This window comes from Neopelma chrysocephalum, unplaced genomic scaffold (genome assembly GCF_003984885.1).
Source record: "Neopelma chrysocephalum unplaced genomic scaffold, ASM398488v2 Primary Assembly neopelma1_84, whole genome shotgun sequence".
Lineage (NCBI taxonomy): Eukaryota > Metazoa > Chordata > Aves > Passeriformes > Pipridae > Neopelma > Neopelma chrysocephalum.
The window spans coordinates 11,624,396-11,634,498 of NW_020897746.1; the positions used below are offsets into that span (position 1 = coordinate 11,624,396).

A 10,103-nucleotide genomic window follows, 5' to 3' on the forward strand; every position below is an offset into this window, starting at 1 on the left:
GAGAGGCCCTTTATCTGCATTAACAGGCTGAGATCTGATGGGAAAGATGAAATAACTCAGTCTCCTCCCCATCACTCACCTGAGACTCTGGCAGAATTGCCACAATTAGGAAAATTCACCTCGAAGCTTCATCTGTAAAGGACCAAACCATGAAGAAACGTTTGGCCCAGAGGGAAGCAGAGGAGGAATTTCAGCTCCCTCTCATCTTTCATCATTTGCCTTCTCCAGCTCCTATCTTGGCAGCCCCAGTATTTTGCTTTGTCTCCTTCAGGTGACTAATCATTAGACTAATTAGTTGCTAATCAATGTTTAATTAAAATGTAGCTGTTAATTACTGGAGGTGGTACTGCAGGTTGACTATGAAGTGTTATGGAAACATTTTTAAGGGCAGTTCACAGGGAGTTGGCCCCCCCTCCCTCGGCTCGGGGCTGTTCCAGGGTCCCTTCCCCTGCTCTGGGCTGGGACAGGAGCTGCAGGTGGAGCACACCCAGAGCCAGCTCCTCCACCTGGGACCAGCCCGTGGTGTGGGTGCCCCTGGAGCATCCCTGATGCTTCCCATGCAGCAGCCAGGGGTGGAGGTGCCTGGGCAGCTCTGGGCAGGGGGATGTCACTGCCTTAGATGGGACACAGCCAAAGCAGCATCCCAGTGCCCTGCTCAGGGCTGTGAGCCCCTCGCTGTGGGAGCTGCATGAATATTTGGGATGCTGGTGAGCATCTGGCCAAAATCCCAGGGCAGGGGTGTAGCTCCCACTCCTGTTCTCCCTGCACAGCCTCTGTCTGTTCCTGTAAACCCCTCTGAGATCTGAGGCCAGCAGAGATGGAGGCAGAGACTTCATTGCCTGCAAGAGCTGGGAGGTTCTTCGTGCCCAACCCATTGGAAAGAGCCGTTAAATATTCCCTCAGCAGTGGTATGTAGGTCACCCAGGTGTGTGCTGCCTCCAGGTACTGGCTCATTTCAGCCCTTGGTGGGGAGTCTGTGTCTGCTCATTAACTCTGTGGCTGCTTATTCCTCCCTGTGTCCTTTGGCTGCCCATGGATCTGGGGGCTTTGTGCAAACCTGGGGGGTTCTGCAGGGCTGGGAGCACCACACCTTGTTCAAGGGCTCTGAACCCCTTGTGGCTCCATAGGGTGAGCAGGGACCCCTCCATCCTGGGAGAGGGGGCAGGAACCCCCAGGGCTCCTGTGCACAAGAGCCGTGTCCCCCTCTCACATCCCCTCCTCGGGCCTGTGCTGACCTGGGTGCTGTACACTTGCCAATGCCACCATTTACATCCTCCCTCTTATAGTCCTTATTTCACTTCACTTGTCACTTTATGGCTCATTTTAATTTCTTGAGAGCAGACCTGCAGGATAACGAGGTCTGGTGCTGCAGAGGGTCCTGCAGCAGACGCGGTGTCTCCATCCAGCCAGAGACACTGGAGCACAGCTAATGTGCCTGTGTCTGGGTCAGCACTGCCACGTCTGTCACCCGGGGAGGAGCAGAGAGGAACTGCTGAGGCAGAGAAGTTGGGTGGCTGAATGGGGCTGGTGCTCAGGCTCATGGGAGAGCCAGCTCCTGATGTCTGTGCTCGGTGTATCCCTTCTCCCTCCCCTAAAAACGGGCCCCTCTTTGGGGGCTTTGCTGTGCCCAGTGGGGTCCCTGTCACCCAGACAGCCTTTGCTGCAGGGCTCAGAGCAGCCCCAGAGCTCTGGACTGAGGCACTGGAGAGTCTCAGCTCTGGTCAGGGTGATGTTCCTGTCCCAGATGTCCCTGTGCCCCCCTCCAGCCGCGGTCGGACTCGTGTCACTCCCCACCTTGAGTTCCTGTGCCTGAGCAGGGCTGGGGGAGGCAGGGGTGTGGGTGCATCTTGGTTTGCTCGGTGCCACTGGATGTGTTTTCTGGGGGAAAAAAAATTATCTTTTTTCCCCCTGCTAGTTAGAGGAAGATGCTGACAGCGGCCCAGGGGTTGGGTGGTTCGGGTGGTGACAATGCAAGGGACGAGCTATGTTTAGAAATAATTGCTTTGTCTCTCACAGAGGTATTAGTGCCTCCGTGCTGGCAGCTACAGGAATTAGCTGGAAGTTTTGGTGACACAAATACAGAAGCAAAATTATTGCTACTTATCATCACTTTCATGTGTGTGAGGGGAAGAAGACGTTATCAGGGCAGGGAGAGGGAAACAGGGAGCCAGAGGGACTGGAGCTGGGGGTCTCCAGCACAAGGCTGGCACGTCCTTGGGGGAGCCCAGACTGGTGGCTCTGCTCCACTGAAGAGATGCTGGTTCTACCAGGGCTCTGTGCATGGTCACAGGGGACTCACAACACTGGGGCTGTGCAATGGCACCTCCTGCAGCTGGTTTGGCCCGAGGGAAGGGGGATTGTGGGCAGTGGCTTGGATGGATGGGATCTGGGGCATGTGGGATCCCCTGCCCTGAAGGAAGGCTTGGGGGTCCTGCAGAGACCTGGCCCCCATTGGCTGCTGTGGGGCTGGAGGAGCAGGGGGGCAGAACTTGGGGCCCATTGAGAAGTGATCTCTGGACTTTACTTAGCAGCAAGCAGAGTCTGACACTGGGGTTCTAGAAACTCGTGAAGAGCCAAGGGAAGGAGCCGTGTTGTAGGGAACAGAGTGGTTCTGGCCGAGCGTGGCTGAGCTGCATCAGGCAAACTGGCTGTGCTGAGGACATCACTGCTGTGTGTCCCACCCACCACCCAGCAGAGACAGGAGCCCCCCCAAGCCTCCCTTTGGGATGGGGGACCCCACACACATGGGCAGGAAGGTGGCTGATGGCATCCCACCTCCAACCTGGCACCCTGCATCCCACTTGGCATTCCACATCCTGTGTCCCCTCTGGCACCCCGCTGCTTTAGGGACGCAGGCCAGAGAGGGCACAGAGGTGGCCACAAGCCCTTGGGACCAGGAGGGTCTCTGCAGCCAGGAGAAGCTGAGGAGCTGTGAGCATGGAGCGTGGGAAAACTCAGCGGTGGGATCCTCCTGCAAGGCAGAAGGTGCTCGGGGCTGGTCTGTGTGAGCAGCACCACAGGGATGCACAGCCAAGGCGAAGGTTCCCCGTGGCAAAGTCCTCCTTTCCCTGGGTCCCGGTGTGGCCAATTCAGGCTCCTCTTTGGATGGAGGAGCAAACTGGGGGTGTTTCAGAAGTGGCACCTCTTTGGCTGCTCCCACGGGACCAGATGCCAGTGTAAGGTCACAAGCTGAAGGCCCCACGGGATGCGGGTGCTCAGCAGAGCTCAGCAGCTCTGCGTGGAAGCGATGGTGGGTGGTAACAAGAGGATCCTCCCTCAGAGGAGACAACAGAGCCCCTCGGGAGGCTGCTCTCCGCGGATCGCGGAGCTGCTGCTCCGTCGGGAGCCCCCGAGGGTGTGGCCGGGGCTCCGCTGCCGCTCCTCTCCCGCTGTTTGTTCCTCCCACCGGCAGCGTCCTCCCCCGTCCCTGCCTGTCCCTCGGTGGCTGGGCTGCCTCCGAAAAGTAAAGTTGAACGTTGGGAAGGAACGGATCTCTGACGAAACAAGGCCATTCATGCTTTCAGATATTAAATTCCATGCAGAATATTAAATAATTTCCTCTTCAATGATCCCGGTAAATTTAATTAGCTCTTGTTCCCCCGATAGAGTTGTCGCTGCCATCCTGACGTGCAGATGCAGGAGGGAGTGAAGGGGAATGCCTCTCCAGTTCTCAGCATCACCTCCCTGCTCCAAGCTAAGGCTCCTCCAGAGCCAGATCCCAGCTCCAGCTGCCACGGTGGGCAGGAGGGAGCTGGGTGGGGAAGCCCTTTCCTCTCAGGTCCAGCTCTCAGTGTTTGCCTCTGGGCTGATTTTGAAGGCAGGTTTAGGAGGTGGGCTCAGATCAGCTGTGCTCAGAAGATGCCATGAGCTGCTCTGCCCAAAGGGAGAAGGGGCTGGAGAGGAACCCGGGGAAGATCAGCAGCATTTTTTGGGTGACTGTCCAGGGCCTTTTCTGTGGCTGCTTGAGAGCCAGGTCCAAGAGGAAGGATGGGACTTACACAAGTGTTTGACTTTCAGCTGGTGGTGATTTTGGTGTTGCTGGTGATTTTTTTTTTCTGTGATGTGTGGTTTGTTTTTTAAAGTTTTATAATATCAGAGCAAAGAGGGAAAAAAAATTCTCTTTGCGATGGAAGCGACTAATAGTGGGTTATAAATGAGTCCCTGGCACGGTTCATTAACTGCCATGACATATTGAGGGCTGGGAGCAGTGTGATACCAGCAAATCATTCTGAATTTCATCTGAGAAGGAATATGGGTAGGTTGGATCATGCAACATGTTACCAAACATTCCTTCTCAGCCGGAATGGAGCTGCTCCTCTCTCCCAGTCCTGCTCCTGCTGGGCTGCGGCACAGAACACGAAATAAATAAATAACCAAGCACCTCATTTACCAATGATTAATTTGCATAATTAGTGCTGTGTCAAATCACTTCACCGAGGTGCAAGGCACGCTCTGCTAAGGTGTTTGCATGGACATCTTCCCAGGTTTCCCCAGGCTCACCTTATTTCACATTTAACAGACTCCTAAGGTTGTCACATTGGTGTTGATGGGATTTCATGGAGTTAAAGGGAATGTGAGAGCTGGGGGAGGCTGCAGGACCAAACCCCTGCCAGCCTTTCCATGCCCCATTCTGGTGCTGGAGCAATGCCCTTCCCTGGAAATATGTGTGGCAGTGGGTGGCTGTAGTGCCAGAGCCAGGGATGAGCTCAGCCCGAGCTCTGCTGTGGGCACAGACCTGCCAGCTCAGGCCAGTGCCAACTCCTTGCAAAGGGGCAGCAAGGTGATGGCTGAATCCTGGCTGTTCCATATCCACTTGCTGCTCACTTGCTGCAGGGATGCTTTGGGAAGGGGCTGAGGGTGGGCAGCCAGGGATGGGGCCCGAGCTGGTGCCCAGGAGTGGGAAGCCAGTGTCCTGGTGCTCAGCAGCACTCTCTGCCGCGGGTCCCTCGCTTTTCCCAAGGCTTTGCCTCTTTGCAGGGTGATTTCTGTCCCCGAGGGCTGCTGATGCTGCAGTGCCCATCGCTTGGCATCGGGGCAGTCCCAGCAGTGGGGCTGGCAGTGCCTCCCCCATCTACCTCCAGCTCTGGGCAGGGCCCCGAGGTTCAAGCACAGGGGCAGCTTCAGGCTCGTTCCTTGCACTGGAGCAGGGGAAGTGCTGCAGGTGAAGTGTCCATGGTAAATCCATGGAATGCTCTAAAGCACGCAGCGCTGCAGGCAGCCCCGGTGACATCCCTGCTCCTGCTCCCTGTAATGGATATCAGATTGTTCTCCCCATCTTGGCATTGTTTCAGTAATTGACTGATGCAGCACAATGTTCACTGATTTAATAAGTTTGTTAGTGTAATAGGGGCTCAGGATTTTGCTGTTAATGTGCAATGACAATTGCATTGTAGATTTGCTCATTATGTTGCATAACTTAGCTATGAAATCTATCGGAAATTATATTTAAAAAAGCATTGTTGCAGAGCCCATCAGCGTGGCTCTCCCTGCTCCCCCCCTGGTGCTTTGCAGGCCGAGTGTGTCCATTCAGCTCCTCGCTGGGATTGCACATTCCGCTTCGGGGTTTTTGGGTCAGGGTCTCTGATACTTCCCAAAAAAACAACCCTGGGTCCTGCCACGTCATCCCACCATCTCCATTGCAGCCAAGGGTGGTGCAGGTACCCGGTGTTCTGGCAGCTCTCTGGGGAAAGCTCCAGCTGGCACCGTGCCCCCAGGCCCTCTGCCTGCACCAGTGGAACAGGCACGGGCACCTGCACTGGCAGGTGAAGCTCCTGGCAGGGCCAGGCTTGAGCTGTCGGGGCTGTGTCAGGGATGAACAGGCTGCAAATGTCCCCTTTTCAGGCAGAGTCATGAAGAGAGGCTGGACATGCTTTGGGCACTTCACAGCTGAGGGTCCCTGAGAACTGTGGGGGATGATGGGGGGGGGCTGTCACCTCCTTGTCTCCCTGGTACTGAGTGGCCTCTGTTGCCTCGTGGAGATTCCAAGACCGGCTGCTTGGCACTGCCCTGACAGGGACACGATGCTCAGCCCCGGGGAATGAGGGGATCCCCAGTGCTGGGGCTGTGCTGTTCCACGTTCCAGCAGCTGCGTTCAGGAAAAACCCCAGATGGAGCCACAGCAGGTCTTGTCATCTCTGTAGTCCAGCCATGGTTCTGAGGAGGAAAACCTCTTCTTCCTTAAAGATAAAAACAAACCAGCAGCAGTAATTTAAACAACTCCGACTGCCTGCAAACAAAGGCCCTGATGGCAAATAGGCTGTGAAATCAGCTAAGCAAAAAGGGAAAACGTATTTTTCCCAGAGTAATACTTGTTCTCCTGGTTCACAAACAGCCTTGTGCTGTTTCCAACGGCTGCTCTTCCCTCTGCTGCTGCTCTCAGCCATTATCCCCCACCTGCTCCCCTCCTCCTCCTCTGCCACGGCCGGGGTTCCCAGGCTTGCCCTCCTGGAGGCCCCCAGGCAGGTTCCCCTGGTGGGTTCCTCTCCGGGTGGTTTCCTGCTCAGGAGCCCCGGAAGGGATGCCTGGGCTCAGCCCCTCTCCAGCAGGTTGCCTAGCAATGCCAGCATCGCACAATCCCGGTGCCACATCGCCGCCTCTGCGCTGCTCCTCACACACCCCCCTCTCCCACGGCTGCACCTCCGGAGCGGGGACCAGGCTGCGTTTCTAGGAATGGATGTCAGCCAGGACCCGGCTTGGAGGCTCGAGGTGCAGGGAGGATTCTGCAGAGCCGAGCTCTCCTGCATTCCCGGCTCCTTGTTCTCCAAATGTGCTGCCTAAAGCATCTTCAGCCCCAGTGAGGCGTGAGGAAGCGGCACAGCGGGGCAGAGCTGGGAGTGGGCCTGGCTGAGCGCTGCCTTTGTCGGGAGAACAAGGGCTGCCGCGGCCCCGAGGGCTAAAAATACACCCGTGGATCATACAAAATAGATGTGGGGATGGGAGAGGCGCAGGCCGTGCATTCACAGCCCTCACTCACGTTGTGGCTCCTCGTAACCCTGGTGGTTTTCTCTGGAGTGTTCCTCAGAGCCCTCTGGAAGGAAGGGAAGCTGTGTGAGGGGAGGGGCAGCAGTACCTGTGGGTGGCCTCTGCAGGAGACTGAGAACGTCTCAGAGATGACCCCGTGCTAAGCTTGTAGAAAATAACTGCTGGCTCAAGCACACTTGTAGGTATTCCAGATATTTCTCAGGAAATAGAACTTGAGGAGCTTCACCACCGTATTAACTAACGGGAACCACAAATAAATAATTTGAGCTGGAAAAAGCTGCTGAGCCCCGTCCAGGAATGCTGTCAGGTCTGAGAGGAGCAGGTCACTGTCACTGCACTGTGACATCCTCTGGGCTGGGGGGGCTCAAGGGGACTCAGCCACCCAGTACGAGGGACCCGCTGCCAGAACAGCCACCATTCGTGGCTTTCTCTGAAATGGGAGAGCCCAGGGAAGGGCTGAGAAAGACCTCTGGCAGCTCAGGGTCCGACAGTGCAGATCTGCGCCACTCTGCCGCCTTCCCAGGGGAGGAGGTGAGCAGCAGGAAAACGGGAGAGAGCCGGGAAAGCCAGAGGTCTGCTCTTGCATAACATCCCAGGAAGCTTCCAGCTGCGGTGGGAATGCCCGGATCACTGCCCACAGATCCTTAAATGGCATTGAAAGAGAAGGAAGGGTAAGGGGCTGAGACAGTGCACGGAGCTTTAGTGAGTCTGGAGGATGCTACAAACCTACATCCTGCGGGCTCCCGGCACTGCCTTGGGTTTCCCAGTGTTTGCAGCGAGGAATGGAAATCCCCTTCTCTGCTGCTGTCCTGCCAGGGGCTGAGGTGGGCCCGGGCATCCCACCCAGCACCCAGCACAGTGATGGAATCAGTGTCCCGATCCGGGCGGTCCAGGGGTCTCTTCTCCCGGCCAGCCGCGGGGCCGCAGTGCCCGGTGATGCTGAGCTCAGGGAGAGATGGGGAGAGGGCCCCGGGGCAGCCCCTGCCCCTCCGCCGGCAGCAGCATCCGCGGCCACAGCTCCGCTCCCTGCCGGAGGCTCATTTTTGGGGGAGAAACAGACAAAACGCGGCTCTTTCCCGGCGCGGCGGTGGGAGCGTGTGCGGAGCGGCCGCCGGGGCGCGCTGCGGGGGAAGGGGGGGGGGGAGCGGGGCCCGACCCCCCCATGGCGCTCGGGTGTCCCCGCAGAGGGAGGGAGGGAGAGAAGGAGGGGACCCCGGGCGGGGGGGGGGCGGCAGCCGCGGGGCGGGGCCGGGGGCGGGCGCGCGCGCCCTCGGCGGCTCCGGTGGCGCGGGCGCAGCCGCGTGCGAGGCGGCCCCGGTGAGCTCAGCCCGGCCCGGTGAGCTCAGCTCAGCCCGGAGAGCCCGGCCCGGCCCGGCCCGGTGAGCTCAGCCCGGCCCGGAGAGCCCGGCACGGCCCAGCGCGGAGAGCCCGACCCGCCGCCGGGCTGCCCCGGTCGCCGCTGCTCGGGAGATGCCGCTGGGCGGGCGGGGACCCGCGGCCGCGCTGCGCCTCCGCCGCCGCGGCGGGGACCTCTGAGCGCGTGAGTTACCGGGGGCGGCGGCACCGGGGAGGGGAGGGGAGCGGGGCGGGGGGGGGGGCGGGGGGCGGGGGCGGCGAAGTTCCGCCGGGGCGGCCCCGGTGTGGGGGGGTGGATGGAAGGTCCCCGGGGGCCCCCCCCGGGAGTCGCATCGGCCGCCCCGGGGCGGCGCTGCCGGAGCGCATCCCGGGGGAAGCGCATCCCCGCGGGGCGCGGGGGAGGCCGGGGCGGCAGCGCCCACCCCATCATCACCCGGTGCGAGCCGGGACCGGCTGCTGGCTCGGCAGCCCGGGAGGATCCGCCGGCTGAGCCGGTCCGGTCCAGCGGCAGCGCGGAATGTGCGAGGGGCCCCGTTAAGTTTTGTGTTAAAGGTTCGTGAGGGATGTCTTAATTAGGGGCGGCTGTTAGCAGGAACATGGCGCTAATTACCGTCACAGCCTCCGGATGAAGGTACGTCGTAGGAAAAAGTTGGATGAGGTGAGATGGAGTCTGGATTAAGGGGATGGATGAAGGAGGAGGAAGAAAGGGTCCTGCTTGGGCTGGGTGAGCCGTGAGGCAGAGCCAGGCGAGCGAGGCAGCTCTCCGTGGGTTTTTCCTCTCCTGAATTCCTGCCTGTCTCCAGGAATTTCATTGCCAGACGAGCTCGCTGCGCTGGCGTGTGCGGGGCTTGTGCCTGGGGAGGGGCGGGTGGATGGCGAAGGCCCTCCGGGGTCACCTGGGTTGTGCGTGCGGTGTGTGTGAATGCCCAGCGCCATTACCCAGGCAGAAGTGCCCGGTGCCGCTCTCCCGGGGTGTGCGTGCCAGGAGGCTGCACCGCGCACATCACTCACGGCGTCGCCTCCAAACGCGCCGAGGCAGATCTGAAGTAAACAGCCGCGGCCTGGGGGTCCAGGCCAAGGTGCGGGGCAGGTCCTGCACGGGCAGCAGGTGCCTGGAGCCAGGGCACGGACCCGTCCCTGCGGCCAGAGCAGCCTGGCGAGGCGTTGGCAGTGCCCCGGTGTGCGCAGGTGGAGGGGTGGGGGGAGCAGGGATTTCTCAGCTTCTCACTCCAGTGAGCGTGACATTAACAACCCCGGCTATTTTCGTCCGCCTTTGGTGAAGGTTTGGCACTGGCTCACTGCCTCCAGAAATGCCTGGCATTGGGGCAGGGCAGCTCCAGCCAGTGGGTTCTGTCCTGGGGGGGCACAGCCCCGGGTGGGTGCAGGTTACCACGTGCTGGAGGAGGCTGCAAGGTCAGGGAATACCTTTCCCTCCTAAATTGTGCCCGTCGTTCTCTGGGGTGTCAGGGGCTCGTGGTTCATCTCTCAGCGTTTTGGGGGTGTCTCCTGCTGCCTGGTGGTGTTTGCATGCCCAGAGCCGGAGGCCTGGCCGTGCTGGGTTGCTGTGCTGGGTGCTGCACAGAGATGAAGGCACTCTGCTTCCCAGAGAGCTTCCTTCTTTCAGGCTAAAATGGTTGAGGCATGATAAAACCTCACAAAGCAAGAAATTAAGGCTGTTTTTCTGGATAACAGATGGAGAAAGAGCCTGGAGTTGATCATTTTCAGGGAGGGCTGATTGCAGTGGCTGGGGCTGGCAGGACCTGGCT

The 10,103-nt window shown here is 59.3% G+C and overlaps 1 protein-coding gene across 8 annotated transcripts in view; it reads left to right on the forward strand.

The window, feature by feature from the left end:
• RBFOX3 (RNA binding fox-1 homolog 3) overlaps positions 1–10,103 on the forward strand; it is a 129,038-nt gene that overhangs the window by 21,378 nt on the left and 97,557 nt on the right. For 2 of the 8 annotated variants that reach the window (XM_027691369.1, XM_027691368.1), the window contains exon 1: positions 8,328–8,521. The exons of 1 other annotated variant lie outside the window; for it this stretch is intronic. The gene's annotated coding sequence lies outside the window, so the exon portion shown is untranslated. Of the gene's footprint in view, positions 1–8,325; positions 8,522–8,780; positions 8,969–10,103 lie in introns of those variants that run through there. 5 more of the 8 variants (XM_027691360.1, XM_027691367.1, XM_027691365.1 and 2 more) reach the window with 4 other exon arrangements.